Source organism: Schistocerca americana, chromosome 3, assembly GCF_021461395.2.
Source record: "Schistocerca americana isolate TAMUIC-IGC-003095 chromosome 3, iqSchAmer2.1, whole genome shotgun sequence".
Taxonomy (NCBI): domain Eukaryota; kingdom Metazoa; phylum Arthropoda; class Insecta; order Orthoptera; family Acrididae; genus Schistocerca; species Schistocerca americana.
In genome coordinates, this window is record NC_060121.1 from 877,668,114 (window position 1) to 877,688,030 (window position 19,917).

The window sequence follows — 19,917 nt, forward strand, 5'->3', positions numbered from 1 at the left end:
ACAATGGTATGCATCTCCGACATCGCTGTGGCCGGAAAAAGATGCTACAAGAACAGGACCAACGTCGACTGCAGAGGATCGTTCAATGTGACAGAAGTGCAACCGTTCCGCAAATGTCTGCAGCTTTCAATACTGGGCCATCAACAAGTGTCAACGTGTGACCCATTCAACGAAACATCGTCGAGATGGCCTTTTAGAGCCGAAGGACCACTCGTGTACCCTTGATGACTGCACGACACAAAGCCTTACGCCTCGCCTGGGCCCGTAAACACCGACATTGGACTGTTGATGATTGGAAATATGTTGCCTGATCGGACGAGTCTCGTTTCAAATTGTATCGAGCTGATGGATGTGTACGGGTATGGAGATCGCCTCATGAATCCATGGACCATGCATGTCAGCAGTGGACTGTTCCAGCTGGTGGAGGCTCTGTAATGGTGTGGGTCGTGTGCAGTTGGAGTGGTATGGCACCCCTGATACATCTAGATACGACTCTGACAGATGACACGCACGTAAGAATCCTGTCTGATCACCTGCATCCATTCATGTCCATTGTGCATTCCGACGGACTCGGCCAATTCCAGGAGGAGAGAGCAACACCTACATTTCCAGAATTGCTACAGTGTGGCTCCAGAAACACTCTTCTGAGTTTAAACACTTCCGCTGCCCATCGACACATGAATACTATTAGAATATATGGGATGCCTGTCAACGTGCTGTTCAGAAGAGATCTCCACCCCCTCGTACTCTTACAGGTTTATGGACAACCCTGCAGGATTCATGGTGTCAGTTCTCTATTGCACTACCTCAGACATTAGTCGAGTCTATGCCACGTCATATTGCGGCAGTCCTGAGTGCTCGCAGGCGCCTTATACGATATTAGGCAGGTATACCAGTTCTTTTGGGTCTTCATTGTTTAAGCAGTTTAGGAGACTGTCTGAATAGCCTTCTTAAATTGTTTGCAGATGATGCTGTTGTTTAAAGCCTAGTAAAGTCGTCCATAGATCAACACGAATTGCAAGAGATATTTGGATGGTGCAAAAATTAGCAGTTGACCCTATCTGGATGGAGAAAAATTTAGCAATTAATCTTGAACAATAAAAGATGTGAGGTCATCCACATGAGCACTAAAAAGTACCATTAAATTTCGGTTACACGGTAAATCAGAAAGATTTAAATGTTATCGATTCAACGCAATACCTAGGGGTTGCAATTACGGACAATAAACTGGAACCGTCAGAGGAAATGTTGTGGGGAAGGCGAACCGAAGATTGAGTTTCATTGGCAGAACACTTAGCAGATGCAACAGATCTTCTAAGGAGACTGCCGACACTATGCTTGTTCGTTCTATTCTGGAGTACTGTTAGGATTTATAGGACTCTTACCAGACGGGATTGACGGATGACATGGAGAAATCTGAAAGAAAGGCGGCTCGTTTTTTATAATTGTGAAATAGGGGAGAGGTTGTGGGGACTATGATAAGTGGGCTGGAGAGCCAATCATTAGAACAAAGGCGTTTTTCGTTGCGGAGAGATCAAGTGACCAGGTTTCTCCTTCGGAAGTAAAAAAATTGGTGAGTGCCACCAACCGTCATAATAAAAGAAGAGTAATCAGACCTCGCAAGAAATTTAGGTGGTTACTTTTGCCACGAACCATGCTGGAGTGGAAAGGTGGAGATGTAGACTACTTTACAAAAAAAGTGAAGCATCCTGAAGATTGAGGAGGAAACTTCTCGTGATGTTGTTGCAGTGATTACAAAATCGAGTCAAATTTGGAAAGAGCTTGGAACTGTGAGCCCACTTTTCAGCATGACGTGGCACCCCCTCTGTCCTGTATGCATGCACTGATTCCGTTGGGAGGGATGACATGCAGCCACCGCTGCATCGCCTCCTGAGTCAAGATGGCACCCACCTCTTGTGACTGGTGCTTGATATGATGGGCACTGACACTCCTCCTATTGGAGGCAACTCTGGGCATCATGTCGGCCAAGGCAGGACCTTAACATCGCGCAGACAGTACACAGAAAGCCGTGACGCGTGGGGCGGAGCATTGTCATGTTGGAAAATGACACTACGATACTGACGCTTGAGGAATAATCACAAGGATACAGGATGTGCGTGAGGTACCGCTATGAGTTGACTCAATCACTATTAGGCGTGACCTGATAACATACAGGATGGCTCCCCACGCCATGAGGCCGTTAGTAACACTGCTGTGTCCCTCCAAAAGATTGGAAGTATAGCGGCACTACCATTTGGGATAGGAAAAGTCAGTTTTAGTGCAATATTTCTGAGTGCTAAAGTTACAGCCAGGTGTGGGTCTGTTTACAGTGAGTTATGCTCACCAGCAGTTGAGAAGTAAAATAGAGGCCACAGGGGCGTAGAACTACCGGAAAAAGTACACGCAGCAGTTTGCTTGGTGCAAGTCCCAGGCAGAAGGGACCCACTGGCCAACCTAAGTGTTATGAGTATGTGACATGGAGCGGCGCGTTTAGCAAAACGGAGGCGCACATCCGCATATAAATAGGTGCTGGTTCACTAACAAAGATTTTAAGTGTGACAGCTCTCCTGGATGCCACAGCGTGTCTCACCACTGGCTACATGCAGCAGCAGATGGGGCGCCAGCTTTCCAGTCTATGGGAGGTCGCTGGTTCGACCCTCTGAGGCTGACACATGGTCCGAAGCCAGACAGCGGCGGGCCATTCCATGGCTCACTACTGCAGGCAGTTGTCTTGGCTCCCAACATGCACTGGAGACATCCGGAGCGAGGGCCGCAGATTCGGCTGCCGGATCACAGGCACTTGTTGTCACCACAACCCAAGCGACACTGGTGAGGAGGCATGGTGGTGGCCACCTTGCAGTTGCCAGAGGGCGGCGCTGAGGCAGCACAGGATGAAGGCTAGTGAGTCGGCTGCCTGTGCAGCCCTGATGTCATCATATCACGACAGCCGTACAAGGCCGACACATTAGCAGAGCGCTTGATGGGTCACTGAGGTGCCGTCCTCAGCATTGCGGGACCTGGTGACGCAGACCGAGGGGAATGCTGCTATGTAGTTGGAAACAATAAATCACTTGGAAAGCTCAGACGAGTCTTAATATGGTGCCTTCTACCTCTTCCCGCTACATTTGGTGTTGCTTCTACAGAAGAATTCAGACCTCTCCACAGGTCGCCCATCATACTCTCTGGCGATGGTCATCTGAGGAAGTCCCAGATCTTGCTGATGGTGTCCGACCATTGGTGCAGGATGTTACAGAATGTTGGAGGGTGTCCATTACTCGATCTGAGATGGCAGGCGCAGCTATGAAGAGGTTATGACGTGATTGGTGCACGATACAGCGATCGTCCATTGTGGTGATGAGATGTGGTTGGTCTGAACTTTGACGACAGCTAAGCCTGCTCACACTGTCACATCAGAATGCCTGCAACTGTGGCTGTTGCAATCTGAAGATAACACTGCAGGCTATATACATTTTTTCCTTCTTACTATATTTTCTTTTCTACTTTCTTGCTGTACTTTTGTCATACAATGAATAGGTTATTTCAGAATGACTTTCGTAAATTTAATTTTTGCTATAATTAGGTTTCTGTTTAGATAATGTAGCAGTTATGAATGTGATTGCTGGTTTCAATTATTGTGATGTATACTTTCTTATCTGTTAACATATCTGAACTTATTTTCTGTGGAGAGGGTGATATGAAATTGTGATTTTTGTATAAAACTGTAAATCGATGTAACAAGAATCTTGGAAAGTGTTATGTGAAGCGAGGTATTTGAACGATGGAGAATCATATCGAGAGTTCGAAATAGGAGGCATCAACAAACAAAGAATCGGGAGTGAGAAGAAGAGAGTGGAAGTGATTGTCATGTAGCGCGACTCATTGCCTTTGTGGCCGGTGAAAAGTATCAGTGTTCGTGTATGTCCGTCTTTTTAGAGATAGTTGCGGGATTAGACTATTCGACAGAGGATGTCAAATTAAACATCTTTCAGCCATCTTGTCACAAACATTATTTTATGTAGCAACTAGTTTCAGCGTTTTACTGCGCCATATTCAGGCTCCTTGCTGACGTGTAGGATGATGGTGATAGTTGAGATGATCACTATAGCAAAAATTTACCAATACCAGTATTGCCGGCCGCTGTTTTGATCAAAACATAAGTAGAGGCCGCTGTTTTGATCAAAACATAAGTAGAGGCCGCTGTTTTGATCAAAACACAAGTAGATTCTTCCTACACGTCGGTCAGGAGCTTGAAGATGGTGTAGTAAAAACGCTGAAACTGGTTGTCATGTGAAATAAGGTTGGAAACTAGACGGCTGACAGGTGTTTAATTTGACAGTCTGCTGCGCTTATGATCTCGGTGTGTACAGTGATGAAAGGCCTACTGATTTTACGTGTCGCGTTGCCCATTTTCCGGAACTGTTTTGACTCACTGAGCATTAACACTCGATACGCAAACCGGTAAGCTATGTGTGCTCTGTAAAGTTTGTTCTCGATTGTAGACAGCAGAAAATTGTTTAGCGCATACGACGAACTCTAGACTGAAACATAAAATGTTGTTAACACATTGGCGTGTTGTATGTTGACACGAAAAACACTAATTGTGAACGCATTGTGTGCTGATTGCCGCGGAAATGAAGTGCTTGCGTGGACAGTTGCGCACAGTACTTATTGTTCTGTTCAAACAACGGCCTAATGGCTTACAGTACAATTGACTCGATTTACTTTCGCATTGCGGACGGATGTACTGTGAAAAGTGCCGCTCTGCGATCATCAATCATAAATCTGAAAAGCGTAGCTGATGTGTGTAACAAACATTATAACGTCAGGTTACGTCTCACGTTGATGGAACGAAGCGTGTCTTACGTTTGTCGTTGCATGCAACCACGCAAATTGCAATTAATCCTGCAAGTATGTAGCGTTCCTGTTACAGATTTGTAACAGGCGCCCCCGATCAAGGAGCTGAGCAAGACAATGCCAATTATTGGATTACACGCTCAAGGATGATGGACTAATGACGCGGATGTCGACGACTCGCCCGCGGCATCAGCTAAGTGGAAACTGATCTGGAGGAACAGTGGCTAAGGTGCACCACGAACTACATCGTTCTAACTGTGTGCCGGACTGAGACTCGAACTCGGGACCTTTGCCATTCGCGGGCAAGTGCTCTACCAACTGAGCTACCCAAGCACGACTCACGCCCCGTCCTCACAGCTTCACTTCTGCCAGTACCTCGTCTCCTACCTTCCAAACTTTACAGAAGCTCTCCTGCGAACCATGCAGAACTAGCACACCTGAAAGAAAGGATATTGCGGGGGCATGGCTTAGCCACAACCTAGGGGATGTTTCCAGAATGAGAGCTGTGAGGACTGGGCGTGAGTCGTGCTTGGGTAGCTCAGTTGGTAGAGCACTTGCCCGCGAAAGGCAAAGGTCCCGAGTTCGAGTCTCGAGTCTGGCACACAGTTTTAATCTGTCAGGAAGTTTCATATCAGCGCACACTCCGCTGCAGAGTGAAAATCTCATTCTGGATACATCGTTCTAATCAGTGATCAAAAAACTCTTTATATAGGAACAACAGTAATTTAGGCATTCGTTTTACGTAATTGTACACTCCTGGAAATGGAAAAAAGAACACATTGACACCGGTGTGTCAGACCCACCATACTTGCTCCGGACACTGCGAGAGGGCTGTACAAGCAATGATCACACACACGGCACAGCGGACACACCAGGAACCGCGGTGTTGGCCGTCGAATGGCGCTAGCTGCGCAGCATTTGTGCACTGCCGCCGTCAGTGTCAGCCAGTTTGCCGTGGCATACGGAGCTCCATCGCAGTCTTTAACACTGGTAGAATGCTGCGACAGCGTGGACGTGAACCGTATGTGCAGTTGACGGACTTTGAGCGAGGGCGTATAGTGGGCATGCGGGAGGCCGGGTGGACGTACCGCCGAATTGCTCAACACGTGGGGCGTGAGGTCTCCACAGTACATCGATGTTGTCGCCAGTGGTCGGCGGAAGGTGCACGTGCCCGTCGACCTGGGACCGGACCGCAGCGACGTACGGATGCACGCCAAGACCGTAGGATCCTACGCAGTGCCGTAGGGGACCGCACCGCCACTTCCCAGCAAATTAGGGACACTGTTGCTCCTGGGGTATCGGCGAGGACCATTCGCAACCGTCTCCATGAAGCTGGGCTACGGTCCCGCACACCGTTAGGCCGTCTTCCGCTCACGCCCCAACATCGTGCAGCCCGCCTCCAGTGGTGTCGCGACAGGCGTGAATGGAGGGACGAATGGAGACGTGTCGTCTTCAGCGATGAGAGTCGCTTCTGCCTTGGTGCCAATGATGGTCGTATGCGTGTTTGGCGCCGTGCAGGTGAGCGCCACAATCAGGACTGCATACGACCGAGGCACACAGGGCCAACACCCGGCATCATGGTGTGGGGAGCGATCTCCTACACTGGCCGTACACCACTGGTGATCGTCGAGGGGACACTGAATAGTGCACGGTACATCTAAACCGTCATCGAACCCATTGTTCTACCATTCCTAGACCGGCAAGGGAACTTGCTGTTCCAACAGGACAATGCACGTCCGCATGTATCCCGTGCCACCCAACGTGCTCTAGAAGGTGTAAGTCAACTACCCTGGCCAGCAAGATCTCCGTATTTGTCCCCCATTGAGCATGTTTGGGACTGAATGAAGCGTCGTCTCACGCGGTCTGCACGTCCAGCACGAACGCTGGTTCAACTGAGGCGCCAGGTGGAAATGGCATGGCAAGCCTTTCCACAGGACTACATCCAGCATCTCTACGATCGTCTCCATGGGAGAATAGCAGCCTGCATTGCTGCGAAAGGTGGATATACACTGTACTAGTGCCGACATTGTGCATGCTCTGTTGCCTGTGTCTATGTGCCTGTGGTTCTGTCAATGTGATCATGTGATGTATCTGACCCCAGGAATGTGTCAATAAAGTTTCCCCTTCCTGGGACAATGAATTCACGGTGTTCTTATTTCAATTTCCAGGAGTGTATATTGCCATATTGTAATACTATTCAGATTTTTCAGTAACGTTTAGAACAGTGGTTAAATCTTGGTTTCATTCATGTAATTGCTTCTTTTCATAACCATAATTTTGCAGACTTATTAATTTCCGACACAGTCATTTTTCCAAACAATTGTTACCAGTGCTAATGACATAAGAGTTAAACAGTTTTGGCTTCTTTTCGTGTGCTTTTAATTTTAAATGTTTCTTTATTCATGTAATCTATATGCTGGTTGGTTGGTTGATTTGGGACAGGGAACCAAACAGTGAGGTCATCAGTCCCATCGGGTTAAGGAAGGATGGGGAAGGAAGTCGGCTGTGCCCTTTCAAAGGAACCATCCCGGCACTTGCATGAAGCGATTTAGGGATATCATGAGAAACCTGAATCAGGATGGGCGGACGTGGGTTTGAGCCGTCGTCCTTCCGAGTCTGTAACTGTTTACCTAGATTTGCATGTTTCGTTGTTCTACATTTAAGTTCTCACGAATTATTGTGCTGTGCTGATGAATTTTACGCCCTGTGCATTAACAGCCGTAGCGTTAGTATGTAGAAACGCGCCGATAGTTGTTCAGTTTGCTTAGGAGAATATTTTATCATTAGTAATCTGTTTGATTTGCGACAATGGAAGATAATTCGTAATGTTATACCTTTTGGGTACTTGCTTGCACGAGTGAATGTAATATTCAGCCGAACTGACGAAATGTAGAGTTTTCTTAGTTCCACTTCACTTAAAATTTCCGGGCGCTGTAAATTTAGGGGAGATGGACGGGAGTATTTTCAGTCCGGGTAGTGGAACACGATCGGTTGTAAGTCGATGTTAGAGAGGTGCTGTTTCGCGTGATACAGTTACATGTTGTGATACCCTCTGATCCGTTATTATTACAGGATGATTCGACCAACTGGCCAAATGGTGACGCACAATGAGACTCTTTTCAAAGTCTGATAACGCTGTCTCATAGAAGTACGCGACATTTCTATGTGTTTCGCAGCGATCAGTCAGCAACACCAGACGCTGTTCTCACACCACTTGTATACTCTACCAGGCCTGGTAACAACACTGAACACTAACAGCACTAAGGCACTCTGGTGGCGGATCTATCCGTTGCTGAGAATTGCACCTCTAAATATTCACACGTCCGCCGATGATGTGTACGTGTAGGAAGTTACACTGATATCTATCAGGCCTTCTGTATGCTTCACTTTTTTTGTCAGACAGTGTAGTCTGAATATGCTTCTACGAAACGTCTGCCAGTGGTAAATGTGGGCGAAAAAACGCCGGAAATCGGCCAGCTGGAGTATGGGGAGCGAATGTACACATCTCCAGGACCACACACAAGGACCAGCAATATTGGAAGTAGCCACTATAGATGCTTCATAAATGAGGCTCTGAGAGCACAAGCGGACTAACCCACACTTTTTGTGCATTTGAGGTACTGAGATGATATGATAATAGTAGGGGCCTATACGTTTATTACGCAATGCCTGTTGATCTGTTCGTTTATCTCACTTAGCAACGTACACATTGCTGTTTCCCTCAACTGCCGATAGATGCCGTTGAGGGCAGGAGCGAACTAGAGAGCCTGTATACAGAGAGTGGCCATAGGTGAAGTTGCCCGTGATTGGTTGATTAGCTTTGGCAGAAAAATGGCGCCAAACGTCACTCGCGCTTCCTATGTTCGCCGTGCTTTTGAGTTGAATTGAAGTTCGGAGGACTTTTGGAAACGATTAAAAGGTATTTGAATTATTGAGAGACTTGTTATGCGTTGTGCATGCATGTTCGATTTCCCTGTATATCGTTTTTAGTACGTAATTAACGTTTGCGATCTTAAATACGAGTTGAAATAATGAAGCGTTTTGTGATGAAGTCGGTAGGCCTACATGATTGAAGTAACACGTTAGTAATTTTACAGTATTGTTTTTGACATCTGTAATTCGTTCTGCAGACGTTCGTAAACGATGCTAGGTTGTGCTGCATTTGGTTGTTCTAATAGAGGCGAAGGTAGATTTCGCATGTTAGCATTTCCACGCAATGAAGAAAGACGAAAGCAGTGGGCAGTCGTAGTCAACAGGGCTGACATAAATCAAACAGGAGCCTTGTGGAAACCAACCAATTACTCTTAACTATGCGAAGTAAGTCGTTTTTGCTTTTTACTACATATAAAACAACTTGCAATATACATAGTTAAATTTGAAAACAGACCTGTGAATTAGCTGTGTGAAAATTATTATAACACATTATTCTTACAAAGAAAGGCATTTAACGAATGATTTCGCCATATTGTCTTGTGTTTTTGATTCGGTGAGCGTGTACTCCACTACTCCACTACTGGCCATTCAAAAGTCCCGCCCGCAGTTTGGCAGAAAAATGGCCGCCGTATTGTCCGGTTGGCAACTCTCTCCCTACACAGGCTCTCTAGAGCGCACTATGCGTCATAGTCCGTTTGTGCTCTGTGCTCTCCGTCCGCTGTCACTGCGCGTGATGCCGGCGAACGAAGGACTCGTGTATCCAGTGTGGAACAACGTATTGGACCACTGACCACATGGAAGTGTATGTCAGTTGTTCAGTGCGGAAGCCCCTGCGAAAAGCGTGGAGGAGCAATTGCAACGTTAATTGTTGTTGTGTTCCTTTTTTGTTGTGGATAACATTGTCGAATGTACACTAACGTGTTCATATTCAAAGACGTCCAGAGGTACCTCGAACGGTGAATTTGTTCACAAAATGCTAGTTGTATTCCATACGAAAACACAATGAAATACAAACAACACTTTATTTATTACAGTACTGTGTAATCGAGTAAAGATCACTGTTAATGTCATGTGAACAACATTGTTTCACCGCGCGCCGAGTCGTCTTGTGCAATTGCTTCTCCCGTGGATACCAATGGCCACTTTGACCATTACCGTCGTGTAATTAATATTACGTTCAGGGCTGGATATTTTTATTACGGAGATGGTAGCGTCCGATGAGGAAGCGCCGGGAGAAGCGAGAGCGAGCACGGCTGCAGCAACTTTTCCAGAGGACGTGCCAGAGACAAACTAAGGAAATAAGCGCCTTAGAAACGAAGGTAAATGGCTTCTTAACATTAGGAAAGAACGGAAAGCTCTAGGTCAAGAGTATGCCAACCGTAAGGGTAACCTTGTACCTCGAAAGGAACTGCGGACAATCACTGAGTGTTCGTGCCGGTATGAATGCCACAAAAATGGTTCAAATGGCTCTAAGCACTATGGGACTTAACATCTGTGGTCATCAGTCCCCTAGACTTAGAGCTACTTAAACCTAACTAAGCTAAGGACAGCCGCGGTGGCCGTGCTGTTCTAGGCGCTCCAGTCCGGAGCCGCGCTGCTGCAACGGTCGCAGTTTCGAATCCTGCCTCGGGCATGGGTGTGTGTGATGTCCTTAGGTTACTTAGGTTTAAGTAGTTCTAAGTTCTAGGGGACTGATGACCACAGCAGTTGAGTCCCATAGTGCTCAGAGCCATTTGAACCATTTTAAGCTAAGGACATCACACACATCCATGCCCGAGGCTGGATTCGAACCTTCGACCGTAGCAGCAGCGTGGTTCCGTGAATGCCGCAAGAACATCAGCGAAGAACGACAAGAACAAGTGTTCAATGAGTTTTATAAGTTGGGCACCTATGATCTGCAGTCGGATTTCCTGTTTACCATGATTAAAGTTGTTCGTAAAGCACGATCTCACATAGGTGAGCAACATTCACGCAGGGAGAAGACAAAATTGTATTACTTGCTCTATTCAAATGGGTCTGAAACTAGGGTGTGCAAAACATTTTTTCAGCACACTTTACCCGTATCTGCTAGAAGAATAAGGGTACTCAAAAATCTATGACCACAATCTATTGGTTATGAACTGTAGATAAAAACTGAAGAAATTGCAAAAAGGTGGGAATTTAAGGAGATGGGACCTGGATAAACTGACTAAACCAGAGGTTGTACAGAGTTTCAGGGAGAGCATAAGGGAACAATTGACAGGAATGGGGGAAAGAAATACAGTAGAACAAGAATGGGTAGCTCTGAGGGATGAAGTAGTGAAGGCAGCAGAGGACCAAGTAGGTAAAAAGACGAGGCCTAGTAGAAATCCTAGGATAACAGAAGACATATTGAATTTAATTGATGAGAGGAAAAAATATAAAAATGCAGTAAATGAAGCAGGGAAAAAGGAATACAAACGTCTCAAAAATGAGATCGACAGGAAGTGCAAAATGGCTAAGCAGGCATGGCTAAAGGACAGATGTAAGGACGTAGAGGCTTATCTCACTAGGGGTAAGATAGATACTGCCTACAGGAAAATTAAAGAGACCTTTGGAGAAAAGAGAGTCACTTGTATGAATATCAAGAGCTCAGATGGAAACCCAGTTCTAAGCAAAGAAGGGAAAGCAGATAGGTGGAAGGAGTATATAGAGGGTCTGTACAAGGGCGATGTACTTGAGGGCAATATTATGGAAGTAGAAGAGGATGTAGATGAAGATGAAATGAGAGATACGGTACTGCGCGAAGAGTTTGACAGAGCACTGAAAGACCTGAGTCGAAACAAGGCCCCCGGAGTAGACAACATTCCATTAGAACTACTGACAGCCTTGGGAGAGCCAGTCCTGACAAAACTCTATCATCTGGTGAGCAAGATGTATGAGACAGGCGAAATACCCTCGGACTTCTAGAAGAATATAGTAATTCCAATACCAAAGAAAGCAGGTGTTGACAGATGTGAAAATTACCGAACTATCAGTTTAATAAGTCACGGCTGCTAAATACTAACACGAATTCTTTACAAGCGAATGGAAAAACTGGTAGAAGCCGACCTCGGGGAAGATCAGTTTGGAGTCCGTAGAAATTTTGGAACACGTGAGGCAATACTGGCCCTACGACTTATCTTAGAAGGTAGATTACGGAAAGGCAAACCTACGTTTCTAGCATTTGTACACTTAGAGAAAGCTTTTGACAATGTTGACTGGAATACTCCCTTTCAAATTCTGAAGGTGCCAGGGCTACAATACAGGGACCGAAAGGCTATTGTCAATTTATACAAAAACCAGATGGCAGTTATAAGAGTCGTGGGGCATGAAAGGGAAGCGGTGGTTGGGAAGGGAGTGAGACAGTGTTGTAACCTATCCCCGATGTTATTCAACCTGTATATTTGCAAGCAGTAAAGGAAACAAAAGAAAAATTCGGAGTAGGTATAAAATCCATGGAGAAGAAATGAAAACTTTGACGTTCGCCGATGACATTGTAATTCTGTCAGAGGCAGCACAGAACCTGGAAGAGCAGTTGAAAGTAATGGTGAGAGTCTTGAAAGGAGGATATAAGATGAACATCAACAAAAGCGAAACGAGGATAATGGAATGTAGTCGAATTAAATCAGGTGATGCTGAGGGAATTAGATTACGAAACGAGACACATAAAATAGTAGATGAACTTTGCTATTTGGGGAGCAAAATAACTGATTGTGGTCGAAGTAGAGAGGATATAAAATGCAGGCTGGCGATGGCAAGGAAAGCATTTCTGAAGAAGAGAAATTTGTTAACTTCGAGTATAGATATAAATGTCAGGAAGTCGTTTCCGAAAGTGTTTGTGTAGAATGTAGCCATGTATGGAACTGAAACATGGACGATAAATATTTTAGACAAGAAGAGAATTGAAGCTTTCGAAATGTGGTGCTACAGAAGAATGCTGAAGATTATATGGGTAGACCACATAACTAATGAGGAGGTGTTGAGTAAAATTGGGGAGAAGAGAAGTTCGTGGCACAACTTGACTAGAAGAAGGGATCGGTTGGTAGGACACGTTCTGAGGCATCAAGGTATCACGAATTTAGCATTGGAGGGCAGCGTGGAGGGTAAAAATCGTAGAGGGAGACCAAGAGATGAATACAGTAAGCAGATTCAGAAGGATGTAGGTTGCAGTAGGTACTGGGAGACGAAGGAGCTTGCACAGGATAGAGTAGCATGGAGAGCTGCATCAAACCAGTCTCAGGACTGAAGACCACAACAAGAACAACACTCAAAAATAAAGGGACAAAGCAACCCCTCCCCGTGATAGTCCGCAGCTCGTGGTCGTGCGGTAGCGTTCTCGCTTCCCACGCCCTGGTTCCCGGGTTCGATTCCCGGCGGGGTCAGGGATTTTCTCTGCCTCGTGATTACTGGGTGTTGTGTGATGTCCTTAGGTTACTTAGGTTTAAGTAGTTCTAAGTTCTAGGGGACTGATGACCATAGATGTTAAGTCCCATAGTGCTCAGAGCCATTTGAACCATCCCCGTGATGGTAGGGGTAAAGGTCAACCCGGTAATGAAACACCTCCCCACAAAGTTGATGTAGTAAAACATTTCATAGAAAAATTTCCGGCTTATGAAAGCCATTATGCGTATCATGAAAATAATGGTAGAAAGTATTTAGGACCAGATTTAAATTTATCAATCCTGTATTCACTGTACTAATTTTATTTTGCGAATTTTTTTTACGAAAGCTGCAATTTGTCATTTCATCCACCAGTGTCCGACTCTTGTTCAACATGCGATGCTTTGCAGGTAAAAATAACAGCTGCTGATAATGATAAGGAGAGAACGGAGTTAATTGCTGAACGTGAATTCCACCAGCCTAAAACTGAATATGCACGGGCAGGTTTACAGAGTGATAGTGTGATACTTTGCTTAGCAAATCAGTTGGTAACGTTACAGTGATAACATTTGATCTGATGAAAACTTTGCCTGCACCGGTCATCTCAATGGAGATTGCTATTACAAACATAAGTTGTGGACATATTGCTTTGGCATCCACGAATGCATAATGATGATGCATACATATTTCTGTGGAATGAGTCTATTGCGTCGAGAGGGCCACAAGAAATTGCTACTTGTTTTCTGTATTTCATACGGAATTTTGTGAGGACTGAAAAACTAATTATGTACTCTGAGCAGTGTGTAGGCCAGAATAGAAACATAAAAGTTGCTGTACTGTGCTAATACACTGTAAGCAACTCAGAGTTCTCTGTGAAGGAAATAGACCATAAATTTTTAGTTACCGGAAACTCGTACCTCCCCTGTGATCAGGATTTTGGCTTGGTTCAGAAACGAAAAAGTATTTTCCTAATATTTACCTCTCCTGAACATTGGAATGATGTCGTAGTGAGTGCCATAAAAAGGAATACATTCAAGGAAATCAATACGAATGCGGAATGTTTCTTTTCAACAAAACAACTCGAAAGAAACATCACGAATCGAAATATGTCTTCTGGCAATTGTAAAATACAATGGTTGAACATACAGTGGCTGCGGATTAAAAATACGGTATAAATGCCCGAACCAAAGCCAAGAGCAATTTCAGGAATTTGATGTGGCCAAACGAACATCCACATGCATCAGCAATCTCCAACTGCTTTATCCTATTGGACGTGTAATTACAGAGGCAAAAAAGAAGGATCTGCCTAATTTGCTTCCGTGTGCACCCCCCACTTCATCATGATTTCTACAAAAATTTTTAAGTGTCTTCAAATGCTGTAGAAACATTGCCTATGGATGATTTTGAAATGCAACATAGTGCTTAAAATCATAGAAACCAATGTAAAATGTTACATGTAATCCGTAAAAAGTATAATAATAATATATACTATTGTCACATGATCAGTCTGGAACCTCGCGACAGCTACGGTCGCAGGTTCGAATCCTGCCTCGGGCATGCATGTATGTGATGTCCTTAGGTTAGTTAGGTTTAAGTAGTTCTAAGTTCTATGGGACTGATGACCTCAGATATTAAGTCCCATAGTGCTCAGAGCCATTTAAACCATTTGACCCATATTGTCACATGCAATCTATGATGGACTTTGTGCAACGATCAGCATGAATGATCAGCGTACTGACGGACTTGTAATTGGGAATGTTCAACTTCTCGGAGCAAAAATGGACAAAGCCACAACAAAATTCATAATATTCTACTACATACACACATCAAAAAAGTTCTGCATCACCTCGGTTCAGAGAGTTCCGGAACCTGTACAGAAAATTGGAACAGAGATCAACGTAAAGATCATTTCCGCCCTTTTTATTGCTCATGAAAAAAAAACACATTGCATGTTGTACCACCATACAGCGAGACCTTCAGAGGTGATGGATCCAGATTGCTGTACACACCGGTACCTCTAATACGCAGTAGCACGTCCTCTTGCATTGATGCGTGCTTGTATTCGACGTGGAATACTAACCACAAGTTCATCAAGGCACTGTTGCTCCAGACTGTCCCACTCCTCAACGGCGATTCGGCGTAGATCCCTTACTATGGTTGGTGGGTCACGTCGTCCATAAACAGCCCTTTTCAATCTATCCCAGGCTTGTTCGATAGGGTTCATGTCTGGAGAACATGCTGGCCACTCTAGTCGAGCAATGTCGTTATCCTGAAGGAAGCCATTCACAAGATGTGCAAGATGGGGGTGCGAATTGTCGTCCATGAAAAAGAATGCCTCGCTAATATGCTGCCGATACGACTTCACTATCGGTCGGAGGATAGCATTCACGTATCGTATAGCCATTACGGCGCCTCCCATGACCACCAGCGGCGTACGTCGGCCCCACACAATGCCACCCCAAAACAGCAGGGAACCTCCATCTTGCTGCACTCTCTGGACAATGTGTGTAAGGCGTTCAGCCTGACGGGGTTGCCTCCAAACACGTCTCCGACGTTTGTCTGGGTGAAGGCATATGCGACACTCATCGGTGAAGAGAACGTAATACCAATCCTGAGCCGGCCGAGGTGGCCGAGCGGTTATAGGCACTACAGTCTGGAACCGCGTGACCACTACGGTCGCAGGTTCGAATCCTGCCTCGGGCACGGATGTGTGTGATGTCCTTAGGTTAGTTAGGTTTAAGTAGTTCTAAGTTCTAGGGGACTGATGACCACAGATGATAAGTCCCATAGTGCTCAGAGCCATTTGAACCAATCCTGAGCGTTCCATTTGAGATGTTGTTGGGCCCATCTGTACCGCGCTGCAAGTTGTCGTGGTTGCAAAGTTGGTCCTCGCTATGGGCGTCGGAAGTGAGGTTGCGCATCATGCAGCCTATTGCGCACAGTTTGAGTCGCAACACGACGTCCTGTGGCTGCACAAAAAGTGTTGTTCAACGTGGGGGCGTTGGTGTTAGGGTTCCTCTGAGCCATAATCCGTAGGTAGCGGTCATCCACTGCAGCAGTAGCCCTTGGCCGGCCTGAGCGAGACATGTAATAGATAGTTCTTGTCTCTCTGTATCTCCTCCATGCCCGAACAACATCGCTTTGGTTCACTCCGAGACGCCTGGATACATCCCTTGTTTAGAGCCCTTCCTGGCAGAAAGTAGCAATGCGGACGCGATCGAACAGCGGTATTGACCGTCTAGGAATGGCTGAACTACAGACAACATTCGCCGTGTACCTCCTTCCTGGTGGAATGACTGGAACTGATCGGCTGTCAGACCCCCTCCGTCTAATAGGTGCTTCTCATGCATGGTTGTTTACTTCTTTGGTTGGGGCTAGTGACATTTCTGAACAGTCAAAGGGACTGTGTCTGTGATACAATATCTACAGTCAACGTCTGTCTTCAGGAGTTCTGGGAACCGGGGTGATGCAAAACAATTTTTATGTGTATAATTAACGTTTGTAATGTATCTATGTTACAATATTGTTCAACGAAACCACAGTTAAATCGTATGCATGTTAAAAGGCTGCAATGCATCACGGAAAAACATTCCTTCCGAGCCCTTATTATTATTAGTCCTGTTTCCTCCATATTGACTTCTCCGGGGTTGGTCCACTTGTGCTCTCATTACCTCATTAATAAAAGAAGCGTTACGGCAAAAAACGAACTGCCTTTCATTTAGTTATATGGAGGCAGATATCTCCAGGAATTTTGAAGTAACTAAGGAACGACGGAAAACTGAAAAAATGATGAATACGCTCAAGTTTCGTCTCCTGCTAACGACGTTGTATATAGGTTTCTCATTTCTTCGAAGGAATTTTTAAGTATCTGTTGGGACGTACCTACTTTGGAGCAAGTGTGAAATTGAGTGGAATTCTTAGGGAAGACACGTTTTTCAGAGTTAAATGTTGATACAAAATCGTGTGCAGTGCAATCATCTGTGTGTCTGAGAACGCCTGTGTCCCATAGTAAACTATGTGCTGATTCTTTCAAGCCACGATGCGCAAAACGCTCGTGTTTCTAGGAACAACACCCAATTTTAGTCAACGTTCGCGAAGCTCACCGATGACGAAAGCACGGCAACGGCGAAATTCTGAAAAGCAATTGTACGTCGTCTTTTGTAGAGATGACTACTACCGAAAGACGTACGAAGCAACCGACAGCATTGTTCTACATCTACATATATACTCCGCTAGCCACCAAGCGGTGTGTGGTGGACGGCACAATTCGCGCCAAAGTCATATTTCCCCCCTCTGTTCCACTCGCGGATCGCGCGAGGGGAAAACGACTGTCTGAACGCCTCAGTACGAGCTCTAATTTCTCTTATCTTTGAATGGTGATCATTGCGCGATTTGGAAGTTGGTGGTAATAATATATGCTCTACATCCTCGGCGAAGATCGGACTTCGGAATTTAGTGAGCAGCCCCTTCTGTTCAGCTCGCCGTCTATCTGCAAGTGTGTCCCACTTCATACTCTCTATGAGATTTGTAACGCTCTCGCGATGGCTAAATGTACCAGTCACGAATCTTGCCGCTCTTCTTTGGACCTTCTCAATCTCTTGAATCTGACCCAACTGGTAAGGGTCCCATACAGACGAACAATACTCCAACACTGGACGAACTAACGTATTCCTCTATTGTTGTGGAGTTAGTACTTCACGAAAACTGTAACAAGTCATCCAACGAAAACCTTACATTGAAATTTCCGTTTCATCACAACACCATTTTAATAAAAGACCTCTGTAAGCAAACTACTCTACCAGTTTCCGGGCTGCCATTTTTATAACTGAATGTAGTTTCATCCACTACCTTTTTCTTTGTGTATTTTTCCAAAAATACGCAAATTTTGCACATTATTTAATTTCCAGACCGGAACGTTGGAATCCACTAATGCTAAGCACAAGTCTTTGAAAAATGTATCACTACAACTCGATTGTTCGCCAGCATTACTTTTAGTCAATTGACGGTTTAACTTAGAGTTATTCCCTTAACTTCTCATGCTGTGTGGTATTAATGTGCTGCACATTTTAATACTTTTTATACTCAGAGACACTCTTTTCACACACCAAACAAAATAAGATACTGTTGTCTTGACTGAAAATATTTCTTCCAAACATGTTTAGGCATTTGCGTAAGAATGCTGATGAAAGCTTTTTGTTGGAAGAACTCCCTAGTTACAATAGCGAGCAATCACGTGCACTAAACTAAACTAACGAGCGCTGCACGACTTGGGGATTCACCGTCCGTGCCAGTGACGTCATTCCGATGCGGTAACTGAGTGATGAAGTTGTAACTCGTCTGCACAGTAGTAGCAAGTTTTTCTCCTTGCAGTATTGTTTCCCAACATGCTGGCTGTACCTTAGCATTGCTTTCCTATGCATTCCATCGAATGTAATTTTTATAAGCTGATAAAAAAGAGAATCACTGATTGATAAATGATGGCTAGGCGTGAAATATGCACTTTTGAAATCGGAGTTCTCTGTAAAATATGCAGTTTTAGTTGAAATGATAAAATGTGTGAGTAAAAACGTTTTCTTGGAAAATGAGCATAAATAAGCACAAAGAAACATAGTTAAAACTGCTTACGTAGGTGTGTCTTACGAAGTATAACCTTTCTACTTGTCCCCAAAAGTGTGGAAAAAATTGTGCCGTTTACTAAGAAATCCGAGCTTTACTTATAACTATAATAAATGACAAAATTTTGAAACAAAGTAATGTAACATAGTTATAGCACCAACTATTAGCCGACTTTTAAAAAGACCGGTCTCGCAGACTGCTGGGCAACGCGAAACTGGAGGGAATTCAAGCGTCTTCTTCGCAGAATTAACGACAGCGCATCGTTGGACATTTAACACTAGCCGTAATTTGTTTAGAGTCATCAGTCAGATGTTTATCTCTGTCGGCAGAAATGCTTCTTGGTACGTCTCTGACACTGAATAACGCTCGATTTCGGCATGGGACGTGGGTAACTGAAATCATACTTTAATTGAAAAATACGTCAACGTACAATAAAATTATTCACGAGCAACTTGATTAGAAACGCGACGATCACCTGCTTAATACCGTGCTGGGACACCTTCGGGAAGCAAAACGACGCCGATTCTGTTTGGCATGGAATCGAACAACTGCTTGGTAAGTTTCCGGAGGTCTGTGGCACCATATGTTTACGAACAGGTCAGGTGATTCCCATAACTTATAGGCCGGTGATCAGTAGCCGTTGAACTGGCGCTCGACAGCGTCCCAAATTTGTTCCATGCTGTTCAGATCAGGCGAATTTGTGGCCAAGACATCAAAGTGAGTTCACCGTTATACTCGTCAAATCAGTAGTGTCACACGATTCTGCCATCGCCATGGGGGAAGACATCAAGCAGGTTCAAATGGCTCTGAGCACTATGGGACTTAACATCTGAGGTCATCAGTCCCCTAGAACTTAGAACTACTTAAACCTAACTAACCTAAGGACGTCACACACATCCATGCCCGAGGCAGGATTCGAACCTGCGACCATAGCAGTCACGCGGTTCCAAACTGAAGCGCCTACAACCGCTCGGGCACACCGGCCGGCGAAGAAGTGAAGAATGCTATCAAGAGTCTAAAAAATAATAAAGCAGCAGGAAAAGATGGCGTAGAGGCCGAATTATTAAAATATGGGGGAAAGAAAATAGAGGAGGCTGTCCATGAACTGATAAAGGAAATATGGATAAAGGAGGT

General features: G+C 45.0%; 1 protein-coding gene across 1 annotated transcript in view; it reads right to left on the reverse strand.

Annotated features, from left to right (window-relative positions):
- The window catches only part of LOC124606457 (cGMP-specific 3',5'-cyclic phosphodiesterase), a gene marked incomplete at its 3' end in the record, with an annotated part of 598,053 nt that overhangs the window by 222,029 nt on the left and 356,107 nt on the right, over window positions 1-19,917 (reverse strand). The window lies entirely within an intron of this gene.